This window comes from Scyliorhinus canicula, unplaced genomic scaffold (assembly GCF_902713615.1).
Source record: "Scyliorhinus canicula unplaced genomic scaffold, sScyCan1.1, whole genome shotgun sequence".
Lineage (NCBI taxonomy): Eukaryota > Metazoa > Chordata > Chondrichthyes > Carcharhiniformes > Scyliorhinidae > Scyliorhinus > Scyliorhinus canicula.
The window spans coordinates 2,497,011-2,509,264 of NW_024055499.1; the positions used below are offsets into that span (position 1 = coordinate 2,497,011).

Consider the following 12,254-nt stretch of genomic DNA (forward strand, 5'->3'; position numbering starts at 1 on the left):
TAACAGACAGAGTGGGAAATATTTATACTGTGGAGTGAGAATGAAAGATGAGTCATAGCCACAGAAACCCAGGGAAACCGGCTGCTAATGGCCACAGAACCTAAGGGGAAAGACTGCAAATGGCAGTCCCCAGACAGGACAAAAGATGTGAAAGGTCAAACAGTAGGGAAACTAACATCAGAGGATGAACTGTAGGTGTGGGGGGAGGGGAAGGGGGAAGCAAAGAGGAGAAAGGTGCAGGAAAGCGGAGGCGAAGGAGTTGAGAGAAAGGGATGGAGTCCTTACAGGGTGTAGGGTGTGAAGAGCTGTAGTCCAGATAGCTGTGGGAGTCAGTGGGCTTGTAGTGGATAGTCTATTGCCGGAAATGGAGACAGAAAGATCAAGGAAAGGAAGGAAAATGTCTGAGATTGTCCAGGTAAAAGTGATGGAGGGGTGGAAACTGGAAGCGAAATTGATGAATTTTTCCAGGTCCGGGCGAGAGCATGAAGCAGCAACAAAATAGTCATCAATGTATCGGTAAAGGAGTTGTGGCAGGGGCCCCGGATAGACCTGGAACAAGGAATAGAACATAGAACAGTACAGCACAGAACAGGCCCTTCGGCCCTCGATGTTGTGCCGAACAATGATCACCCTACTTAAACCCACGTAACCCGTATACCCCTAACCCAACAATCCCCCCATTAACCTTACACTACGGGCAATTTAGCATGGCCAATCCACCTAACCCGCACATCTTTGGACTGTTCCATATACACCATAAACAGGCAAGCATAGCTAGGACCCATGCGGGTACCCATTGCTACACCTTTGATTTGGAGAAAGTGAGATGAGTTAAAGGAGAAGTTGTTGAGAGATAGAACGAGTTTAGCCAGGCGGAGAAGTATTGGTGGATGGGAATTGTCCGGGTCTCTTTTCGAGAAAGAAGTGAAGGGCTCTCAGGCCATCCTGGTGTGGGATGGAGGTGTAGAGGGATTGAACATCAATGGTGAATAGAATGCGGTTAGGGCCCACGAACTGGAAGCTGTAAATATGACGCAGGGCATCAGAGGAATCCCGGATGTAGCTGGGGAGGGAATGGACCAGAGGAGTGAGGATGGAGTCAAGATAAGAGGCAATAAGTTCAGTGGGGCAGGAGCATGCTGACACAATGGGCCTGCCGGGACAGTCCTTTTTGTGGATTTTGGGAAGTAGGTAAAAGCGGGCTGTCCGGGGTTGAGGGACTATGAGGTTGGAAGCCATAGGGGGAAGGCGTCCGGAGGAAGTGAGGTCACTAACGGTGTTGGAGATAATGGTTTGATGTTCAGTGGTCTGGGCATGGTCCAGGGGGAGGTAAGAGGAAGTATCGGAGAGTTGGCGCTCAGCCTCTGCGAGGTAGAGGTCAGTGCGCCAGACGACAACAGAACCCCCTTTGTCAGCAGGTTTGATGACAAAGTCGGGGTTAGACCTGACAGAGTGAAGAGCAGAAAGTTCAGAATTAGAGAGGTTGGAATGGGTGAGGGGGGCAGAAAAATTAAGACGGTGGGGGGGGGGGGTCCACTTGGAGGCAGAATGTTGGAGGAACATGAAAGGATCAGCGGAACGGGGGAAGGATTCTTGCCCAAAGAAGTGGGCACGGAGGCGAAGGCGACGAAAGAAGAGTTCAACATCATGCCGAGTCCGGAATTCATTGAGATGGGGATGTAAGGGTACAAAGCTGAGTCCTTTGCTGAGAACAGCATGCTCAGCCTCAGAAAGGGGAAGGTCAGAGGGTATGGTGAACACGCGGCAAGGGCTGGGGTTGGGAGAAATGGGGTACGAGGGATTGGGACTGGTGGAGGGCCTGGGATGGGCAGTGGTGTTGATACTGGGAGGAATAGGGTACGAGGGATTGAGACTGGTGGAGGGCCTGGGATGGGCAGTGGTGTTGATACTGGGAGGAATAGGGTACGAGGGATTGAGACTGGTGGAGGGCCTGGGATGGGCAGTGGTGTTGATACTGGGAGAAATGGGGTACGAGGGATTGGGACTGGTGGAGGGTCAGGGATGGGCTGTGGTGTTGATACTGGGAGAAATGGGGTACGAGGGATTGGGACTGGTGGAGGGCCTGGGATGGGCAGTGGTGTTGATACTGGGAGAAATGGAGTACGAGGGATTGGGACTGGTGGAGGGTCAGGGATGGGCTGTGGTGTTGATACTGGGAGAAATGGGGTACGAGGGATTGGGACTGGTGGAGGGCCTGGGATGGGCAGTGGTGTTGATACTGGGAGAAATGGAGTACGAGGGTTTGGGAGTGGTGGAGGGTCAGGGATGGGCTGTAGTGTTGATGAGTTGTTGAAGCTTGCGTTCCTTACCATCTGTAAGAAAGTCGTTAAGACGTCGAATGATGCGAAGGATGAAATTAAACTGGGGACAGGGACAGCTTTGAGAGAGAGTAAGACGGTGCTGCTGGAGAGAGATAGAACATAGAACAGTACAGCACAGAACAGGCCCTTCGGCCCTCGATGTTGTGCCGAGCAATGATCACCCTACTTAAACCCACATACCCGTAACCCAACAATCCCCCCATTAACCTTACACTACGGGCAATTTAGCATGGCCAATCCACCTAACCCGCACATCTTTGGACTGTGGGAGGAAACCGGAGCACCCGGAGGAAACCCACGCACACACAGGGAGGACGTGCAGACTCCACACAGACAGTGACCCAGCCGGGAATTGAACCTGGGACCCTGGAGCTGTGAAGCATTGATGCTAACCACCATGCTACCGTGAGGCCCCGTAGATGTCGAGTGTCTTCATGTGGCGCTGCATGACACTGAGTGTGGCTTTCAGGATGCGGCGGGAGCAGCGGTTGGAAGAATGTTGTATATCCTGGAGGTACCCTGTAATTATGGGAAGGGATTCACTCAGTTATCCAAGTGAGGATTTACCAGGATGTGGGAGCTGAGCTGGTGAGGAAGTGAGCGGCCTTTAATAAGGTTCAGGCTGCTCTGTGTAAGAAAGGAGTTTGATTCGGGGTGGTATATCCGGCAAAGCTGCGGGTTACAAATGAGTCCAAAGACTTCCATTTGGAGACACTGGAGGAGGCGAATGCCTTTATTGTAAAGCATGGATTGGGGTCCAGTTATCTGTATTGGACAAGATCTACATTCCTGTGGGGTGGGATGGGTGTTGTGATATCCTGGATATAGTTTTTGACATTTTCTGATAGAATCTGTTTTTCTGTGTGGGGATGAAGAGAGATTTTCTTTACAAAGCACAACGCAGATCTGTGTGTGTGTGTGGCGGGGGGAGGAGTGGGGGAGAGAGACCCGTTGGAAATTGAATCTATTAAGGGAATGCATTCTCAAGTATGTCTTATCCTCGAAGTGGGCAATTATTGGTGTTCTTTTTTTCTTGTTCTCCTGAGAGAAGCTGTCCCGCCAGCTGTCAGCTGGTGAATGGGAGTGAGATTGGGGGGAGTGTAGCTGCAGCCGGTGAACCAGTTTTGGTTGCTTCAACAAGCTCAGCGTCAGGGCCGGAGCCCCGGGGAGGGAGGGGGGTTTGGATTCAATTTGTGTGTCTAGGTGGGGAGTTGGTGAAAAATAGGGGAGGGGGGGTTAGTTTGCTGATGATGACTATAAAACTGTTTTTGTTTTACTCTGAAGATGTGTGCGCGTGGCGGTCATCTTGGGTGGACCCTTGGCCTGTACTTTTTTTTTTTTAAATTTAGATTACCCAATTATTATTTCCAATTAAGGGGCAATTTAGCGTGGCCAATCCACCTACTCTGCACATTTTTGGGTTGTGGGGGCGAAACCCACGCAGACACGGGGAGAACGTGCAAACTCCACACGGACAGTGACCCAGAGCCGGGATCGAACCTGGGACCTCAGCGCCGTGAGGCGGTTGTGCTAACCACTAGGCCACCGTGCTGCCCGTTGGCCTGTACTTTTTGAAGATTTGCTGGATAGTCCCTCACGGTGGAAATGGCTGATTCCGTGATGGTGGCTGGTGTAGAGACCCTTGATTCAGCTGCTCACCTGGAACGCCAGGGGATTGGGTGGACCAGTGAAGGTCAAGGGTTTTCGCTCACCTAAAGAATCTAAATGCTGGTGTGGTGTTCTTGCAGGAGACTCACTTGCGGGTTAGAGATCAGACCGGACTGCGGAGCGGGGAGCCAAGTGTTTCACTCGGGCTTTGACTAAGGGTTAGAGATCAGACCGGACTGCGGAGCGGGGAGCCAAGTGTTTCACTCGGGCTTTGACTAAGGGTTAGAGATCAGACCGGACTGCGGAGCGGGGAGCCAAGTGCTTCACTCGGGCTTTGACTAAGGGTTAGAGATCAGACCGGACTGCGGAGCGGGGAGCCAAGTGTTTCACTCGGGCTTTGACTAAGGGTTAGAGATCAGACCGGACTGCGGAGCGGGGAGCCAAGTGTTTCACTCGGGCTTTGACGGAAGGGCTCGATGTGCTGCAATTCTAATCAATAAACAGATCCCTCTTTCAGTCACCAGGATCATTGCGGACACTAATGGGAGATACGTGGTGGTCAGTGGGTCATTGGCAGGTACACTGGTGGTGCTGGTGAATGGCTAAGCCCCTAACTGGGACGATGTGGCATTTGTAAAAAGAAATTGTTGGGATCCATCCCAGACCTGGATACACATCAATCAATGCTTGGCGGAGACTTCACTTGTGTACTGGATCTGGAAATGGACTGGTCCAAGCCCATTTAACCGCTATAAATACACAATAACGGAGTGGAATCTGGACGGACCAGGCACCGGAAACTACAACAACGAACCCGGGAAAAACATAAATAAATCTGTTCCCCATCAGTAAATTGTAAAAGAATTATGGGACACAGATTTAAGATTGTGAGCAAGGTCTACAGGGGAGATAGGAGGTAGTAATTTTATACAGTGAGTGATAATGATCTGGAACTCAATGCTTACACACAAAGGTCGATAATCTCCAGGTCCTGATAACCCGAATGGTGCTGTCAGAATTTGATGTGAGGATTGGTTGTGAGTTTCCTGTCTGCGAATCCCTTTCTAAGTCCCTGTGAAAGAAGTTTACAAAGGCATCACTGTCAGTCCAGAAATAAAATTCAGGAAAGATAAACATTTCTCCTGGTTTGAAATTGCTGTGTAAATCCTCCCCTACTAATCCCCTGTAAAAGGAGTTTCCAAAAGTAATCACTGTCAGTCCAGGAGAGAAATTCACCACATTCTCCCCTCCTGCTCCCTGGTCCAGGATGACCACTCATGCCCCCAGCTGAACACTGACCCTCTTGTCATCAGCAGTCCCCTGATTTGAGGGTGATGTTGACTCAGGGTTGCGAGTTTCTACCCTGGGTCTTCATGTGGCTGAACAGAGCCACAGAGCTTTGGACACATGGGACAGAATGTCCAATGAGACACTGAAATCCGGAGAGCAGGATTGGCTTCATAGAACATAGACATAGAACATAGAACAGTACAGCACAGAACAGGCCCTTCAGCCCTCGATGTTGTGCCGAGCAATGATCACCCTACTGAAACCCACGTATCCACCCTATACCCGTAACCCAACAACCCCCCCCTCTAACCTTACTTTATAGGACACTACGGGCAATTTAGCATGGCCAATCCCCCTAACCCGCACATCTTTGGACTGTGGGAGGAAACCGGAGCACCCGGAGGAAACCCACGCACACACGGGGAGGACGTGCAGACTCCACACAGACAGTGACCCAGCCGGGAATCGAACCTGGGACCCTGGAGCTGTGAAGCATTTATGCTAACCACCATGCTACCCTGCTGCCGTTTCTTTTCTTTCCATCTCTGCCACCGCTTTGCATCATCAATAAGACATTGGGACTCAAAGACTAATCCAGTTTGATGGACAAGTTGTCTCCATTCTGAACAATGGGGAACAAGCTCCTCCCACTCATTGAAACATCGCCCCGACAAAGATGAGAAACGCGCATGCGCCCTGATGCACATCCAATAAAGATGGCGGCCGTTAACCCGAGCCTAAATGAGGAGCTGCAGCTCCGCTCGGTACAAACGGGGTCCCGGAAACCTTTCCGAGGATTGTAGCTTACAACAGTTTTACACGACGTTTCCGCCGGCTCCCACGATCTCTTGCTCCCTCCATATTGTTAATCGTCTCTCACTGATTTCAGATCTGAACAACACGCTCTTTCCAATGCCATTACACACACTGCGCATGCTTCAATCACAGTCGGCCCCGCCCCTCATTCATTCCGATTGGTTGGAGGTCTAGCTGCTCCTGGTCTGTCCTCTAATCCCGCCCCTCCTCTTCCTATTGGTCGGGAGCTGCCGTCAATCACCCGGGCATTGTGACGGTTCCAGATGGAGAGAGTGGCCACAGGCTCAGGCTGACTGGCTGATTGTCCAATAATAACAGTGAGAGTCTCAGTGGGACAGTCAGACAATAATAGTGGAGATGGGGCCCAGAGGAGAAACAGCAAAGGATTCACTCACTTTGAGAGTAACAAACACAGTGTCTGTTCCAATAAGAGTCAGGCTGCAGTGTGTGTGAGTGAACACATCATTGGATCCAATGTAGAATCATAGAATCCCCTCAGTGCAGAAGGAGGCCATTTGACCCATGAAGTCTGTAGCAACCCTCTGAAAGAGCACCCTACCGTGGCGAATTCCCCACCCTATCCCCGTAACACCTCCCGGGGGCAATTTAGCACAGCCAACCCACCTAATCTGCACATTTTTGGACTGTGGGAGGATGCCAGAGCACCCGCGAAAGAAATCTACGCAGATGCAGGAAAACTCGACAGAGACAGTGACCCATGGTCAGAATTAATCATAGAATCTACAGCACTGAAGCAGACCATTCGGCCCATCAAGTCTGCACCAGCATTACCTGATCTGGCCAACCCACTGAAATGTGGGTAATTCTGAATTGTACTCTGAAATTGCCAAGCAAGCCACTCAGTTTAAGGGCAATTAGGAATTGGCAACCAAGCTGGTTTACCCATGACACTCACATCCCATAAAGAACAGAGAAAATCAAAGGGCTGTTTCCAGTGCCGGTTTCCAAGGAATCGGTACTGGGCCCTTCACTCCTGGTTTACATCATTGATTTGAAATTAAATGTAGGAACATGAAGAACATAGAACATAGAACGATACAGCGCAGTACAGGCCCTTCGGCCCTCGATGTTGCACCGACATGGAAAAAAACTAAAGGCCATCTAACCTACACTATGCCCTTATCATCCATATGCTTATCCAATAAACTTTTAAATGCCCTCAATGTTGGCGAGTTCACTACTGTTGCAGGTAGGGCATTCCACGGCCTCACCACTCTTTGCGTAAAAAACCCACCTCTGACCTCTGTCCTATATCTATTACCCCTCAATTTAAGGCTATGTCCCCTCGTGCTAGCCACCTCCATCCGCGGGAGAAGGCTCTCGCTGTCCACCCTATCTAACCCTCTGATCATTTTGTATGCCTCTATTAAGTCACCTCTTAACCTTCTTCTCTCTAACGAAAACAACCTCAAGTCCATCAGCCTTTCCTCATAAGATTTTCCCTCCATACCAGGCAACATCCTGGTAAATCTCCTCTGCACCCGTTCCAAAGCTTCCACGTCCTTCCTATAATGAGGCGACGAAGTTTACCTGTGACACAAAAATGATTGAACACTTGAGGAATAAGGAAGAAAGCTAGAGGGAAAACAAGGCAAAGGATTACATGATAAATGGCAGGACAGGACTAGCTAGGCCAGAGCTAGATTCCTGTGCACAGGAAGATTGCACCAGAGAGAGCACAGAGGGGATTTAAGAACATCAGCCAGAAATTGACAATGTTTGCTCTGAGGAAAGTTTGGATAAACTGGAGCTGTTTTCTTTGGAACAGAAAAGACTGAGGGGAGACCAAAATTAAATTTTGAAAAGCAGCCCGGCTAGTTCAGTCGGTAGAGCATGGGACTCTTAATCCCAGGGTCGTGGGTTCAAGACCCACATTGGGCGCTTCAGCTTCTTTAATCTAAGAATATTGAGTTGAGCTGAACTGTTTATGGGAGCACTGTTGCGCCAGGGTGCTGGGTTCAATTCCCACTGGGGACACTGTCTGTGCAGTCTACATGTTCTCCCAGTGTCTGTTTGGGTTTCCTCCGACAAGTGAAAAATGAAAATCACTTTATTGTCACGAGTAGGCTTCAATGAAGTTACTGTGAAAAGCCCCTAGTCGCCACATTCCGCCGCCTGTCCGAGGAAGCTGGTACGGGAATCGAACCGTGCTGCTGGCCAGCTTGGTCTGCTTTAAAAGGCAGCGATTTAGCTGAGTGAGCTAAACCAGCCCCTTGTCCTGAATTCCTGAAAGACATGCTTGTTAGGTGAATTGAAATTCTGAATTCTCCCTCTGTGTACCCGAATAGGTCCAAAGTGTGGTAACTAGGGGATTTTCACAGTAACTTCATTGCAGTGTTAATGTAAGCCTACTTGTGACAATAATTAAGATTATTCTAAATGTATAAAATTCTGGGGGATCATGGTGGCACAGTGGTTGTGTGCCTGCATGCTGGGGACCCAGGTACGATCCTGGCCCCAGATCACAGTCTGTAAGGAGTTTGCACATTCTCCCATTATCTGTGTGCCCTAACCCTAACAACCCAAATATGTGTAGGTCAGGTGGCTTGGCGAAACTAAATTGCCCCTTAATTGGAAAAAGATATAAATTTATATATTTTTTAAAATTCTGAGGGATTTATATAGATTGGATAGGAAGGTCCTATTCCCTTTGGTTGAGGGATACATATAAAAGGGGGCAGAGATTTAGGGAAGGACTAGGTGGTTTAGAGGGTGGTGAGGATCTGTGACATGCTGACAGAAACCCTCAGAACATTTGTAAAGTATTTCGATAGACATTTTAATTGATGTAACTTAAAAAGCTACAGACCACAATCTGGAAATTGGGATTAGGCTGAATACGTACTTTGCAGCCACGATGAGCTAAATGAAATGCAACAGGAACAACAAACTTCAATAAAAACCCGGATAGTAACTCTCACTACTAACAAGGTCAACAGTTTGCCCAGTTTTGCTGCCAAGTATGCTAATGCGGACATTTCCAAATTTACCTGCATACAAATGAGTACAACAGCAAATTATTTAACTTCTCCAATGTGATCGGTGTAATTAGTCTCAAATTTAACCTGGAATGGTCATTAAAAGTTTCCCAGTCACTCTGATATCTGAAATCTTTGTCCTCAGACAGAACAGACAAACCATTTTACCTCCCAATGATATTCAGCTCCTGATGAATCGAGTAACTCAGTCAGAGGATGATGTGATGTTTGGTTTGAAGTTCCCGTTGGCAAATCCTCCTCTTTCTAAATGAGTTTCCAAAGGAATTTCACTCTCTGTCCAGGAAAGAAATTCGCAAGATTCTCTCTTCCGGCTTCCGGTTCCTGGATGGCCGCGCATGCGCCCTGCTGCACATTTCCGCTGAGAAAGATGGCGGCAGCGCAGGCGCCCTGCTGCATATCGCCCCCTAAACAGATGACAGCCGTTAACAGGGGCTGATCAGAGAGAAAAACACCGATGCGGCTGGCACATGCGGTACAAACAACGAACGTAATCAAAAGTGCCGGAACCAATTTATAACCCTGAGGAACAAAATGGAATAATGGCAGCTAAGGCTACCCGGAATGCCCGGCGAGGCCGAATGCGCCCTATCTCCATCTCAGGAGTCAGAACGCGCAGGCACAAGTTGCCCCTTCTCCGGAAGTGGCCTCTCTGTGTGGAGCATGCGCGGTGCTGCTCCGGGCTGAGCGCAGCCGCAGTGAGAGTGAATGCGGCTCCCAGAAACTGAATGAGAGCCGCCGCGAGCGGGGACAATGGTGAGAACCCAAACCCCCCAATAAGACCCATTGGTTTTATTGTCAGTCTGCAGACAGGAGCTGGAGAACTGAACCCAGGCAGAGGAGAGGGAGGGAGAAAACTGGGAGTGGAGGAAAGAAATGGTGAGATGGGTTTGGATTTCAGCCCAGGGAGGAGGGAGAGTGTGTGGGACGGGGATTTACAGCTTTGAGGGAACAAGAGAGGGAAAAATATTCCAGAGAAAATAGAATTGTCTGTTCAGAATTTATATGCTTCACTGACAGTGATGGCTTTTGTAAACTCCTTTTACAGGATATTGGAAGTGGAGGATTGGCCAACAGAAAACTCAAACCAAACATCATATCGAAATCTGACAGCCACTCAATTCATTAAGAGCTCAATATCTTCAATCTTTGAATTTGGAAGGAGAAAGGTTTGTTCTGTTTCAGCAGTGTGACTGCAAAAGCGCCGAGACCCACCCCATTGAGAGTTTTCCAGTCCACTGACTGTGGAGAGAGTTTTAACCAGTTACACAGCCTCAAAAAGAGTATCACATCATTCACTGCAGGGAGAAATTAAACGCTTGTTTGTGTGTGGACAAAGCTTTAACCAGGAGAGACATAAAGACCCATCACCATGGAGAAAGTGTGGAAATGTGCAGACTGTGGGAAGGGATTCAGTTACCCATCCCAACTGGAAGTTCATCATCGCAGTCACACTGGGGAGAGACCGTTCATCTGCTCCATTTGTGGGAAGGGATTCACCCATTCATACAACCTTCTGACACACCAACGTGTTCACACTGAGGAGAGGCCATTCACCTGCCCTGTTTATGGGAAGGAATTCACTTGGTCATCCCACATTGTGACTCATCAGCTTGTTCACACTGATAAGAGACCATTTACAGGATAGAAACTCAGAACAGACAATTCTAGTTTCTATGTGACATTTTTTCCTCTCCCTTATTCCCTGAAAGCTGTAAATCTCCATCCCACACACTCTCCCTCCATTCTCATTCTGGTGTATCGCAGTTGAGTAGCACAGTGGTTAGCACTGTTGCTTCACAATTCTAGGGTCCCAGGTTTGATTCCCGGCTTGGGTCACTGTCTGTGCGGAGTCTGCACAGGTCCCCATGTCTGCGCGGGTTTCCTCCGGTTTCCTCCCACAGTCCGAGGACATGCAGGTTAGGTGGATTGGCCATGCTAAATTGCCCCTTAATTGGACAAAATGAATTGGGCACTCTAAATTTATTTTTAGAAAAGAAAAAATCAGAGATTGGTGTGAAACTGTGATGTTCCTGATTGAATGTAAAGCAGCTGCTTTACGTTTCCAGACTGCAAATGTGGTTACGTGACAGTCACAATGAAATAATTGAATAGAAACCTACTGAAAATAGATTGTTAGAGTCTGCATTAAAATAACAGCTGGAGGACTTCACGGGAGCCTGGTAACTGCCGGGACAATTAAACAACAGTTTGATTCCCAGATATAGAAGGATTGCCCAGCTAAAGAATTCCACAGATTCTCTACCCTCTGATGGAAGAAATGTCTCCTCATCTCGGTCCTAAATTTGAGACCCCTTCCTCTGAGATTATGCCCTCTGGTCCTAGACTCTCCCACAAGAGGAAACAAGATGATTTTTCAGGCTATGTAACTGGTTAAAGCTCTTTCCACTGTCAGTTCACTGGAACACTCCCACTCAGGTGTGTGTGGGTCTCGGGGCTTTTCCAGTCACACTGATGTTTGAAATCTCTTCCCTCAGTCAGAACAGACAAACACATTGACAGTTTGTGATATTTAGATCCTAATGAATTGAGTGACTGTCAGATCTCGATGTTATATTTGGTTCCAGTTGCCCAGCTGCCAATCCTCCCATTCTAATGCCTGAAAAAGAAGGTTACAAAAATGATCACTGTAAGAATAGGATAGAAATTCACAACAGATCATTCTAGTTTCTATTAAACCTTCTTTCCTCTCTTGCTTTCCCCAAGCATGTGGTCCAGTCAAAATAAAAGACCAAAATCAGCCAGAAGCCCCAACAAAAGTGTAGGGAACCTTCCTAACTGAACCAGAATATTGTTCCCAGTGTCTCTGAAACACTCTGTCCGCTGAGGTATCCACTGGTTGCGGAAGGCATCAAGCGTTCCGGTGGATACCGCAAGCTCCCTCTGCAGGGCCACTGGGAATAGACAAGACCACGGAACTGAAGTCGGCAGCCAGAGTAACAACCCCCCCACCGCTCCAAGGTCCTCATCCAGCTACAATGTATTGTTTTAATAAGACCCAAGAGTAGATTCAGGATGTCACGTTCAGCACAAGGATACTAGATGTGATAGACTAAGATCCACAAACTCTGTCAAGATGGCTGCAACTTAACAGGTTATTATGGACAATAAACTGTGGGTAATATTCGATTCTGTGACCAATATTTATTTAAATATGGAC

The 12,254-nt window shown here is 48.4% G+C and overlaps 1 protein-coding gene and 1 non-coding gene across 2 annotated transcripts in view; one reads left to right on the forward strand and one right to left on the reverse strand.

Annotated features, from left to right (window-relative positions):
• Positions 1 to 9,386, reverse strand: part of LOC119960407 (zinc finger protein 2-like) — a 77,517-nt gene extending 68,131 nt beyond the window's left edge. The window contains exon 1 of the mRNA XM_038788118.1: positions 9,224 to 9,386. The gene's annotated coding sequence lies outside the window, so the exon portion shown is untranslated. The remainder of the gene's footprint in view (positions 1 to 9,223) is intronic.
• trnak-cuu lies at positions 7,886 to 7,958 on the forward strand. Its single transcript has one exon. It is a non-coding gene; the product is annotated as a tRNA-Lys (tRNA).
• Positions 9,387 to 12,254: the final 2,868 nt, after the last annotated feature.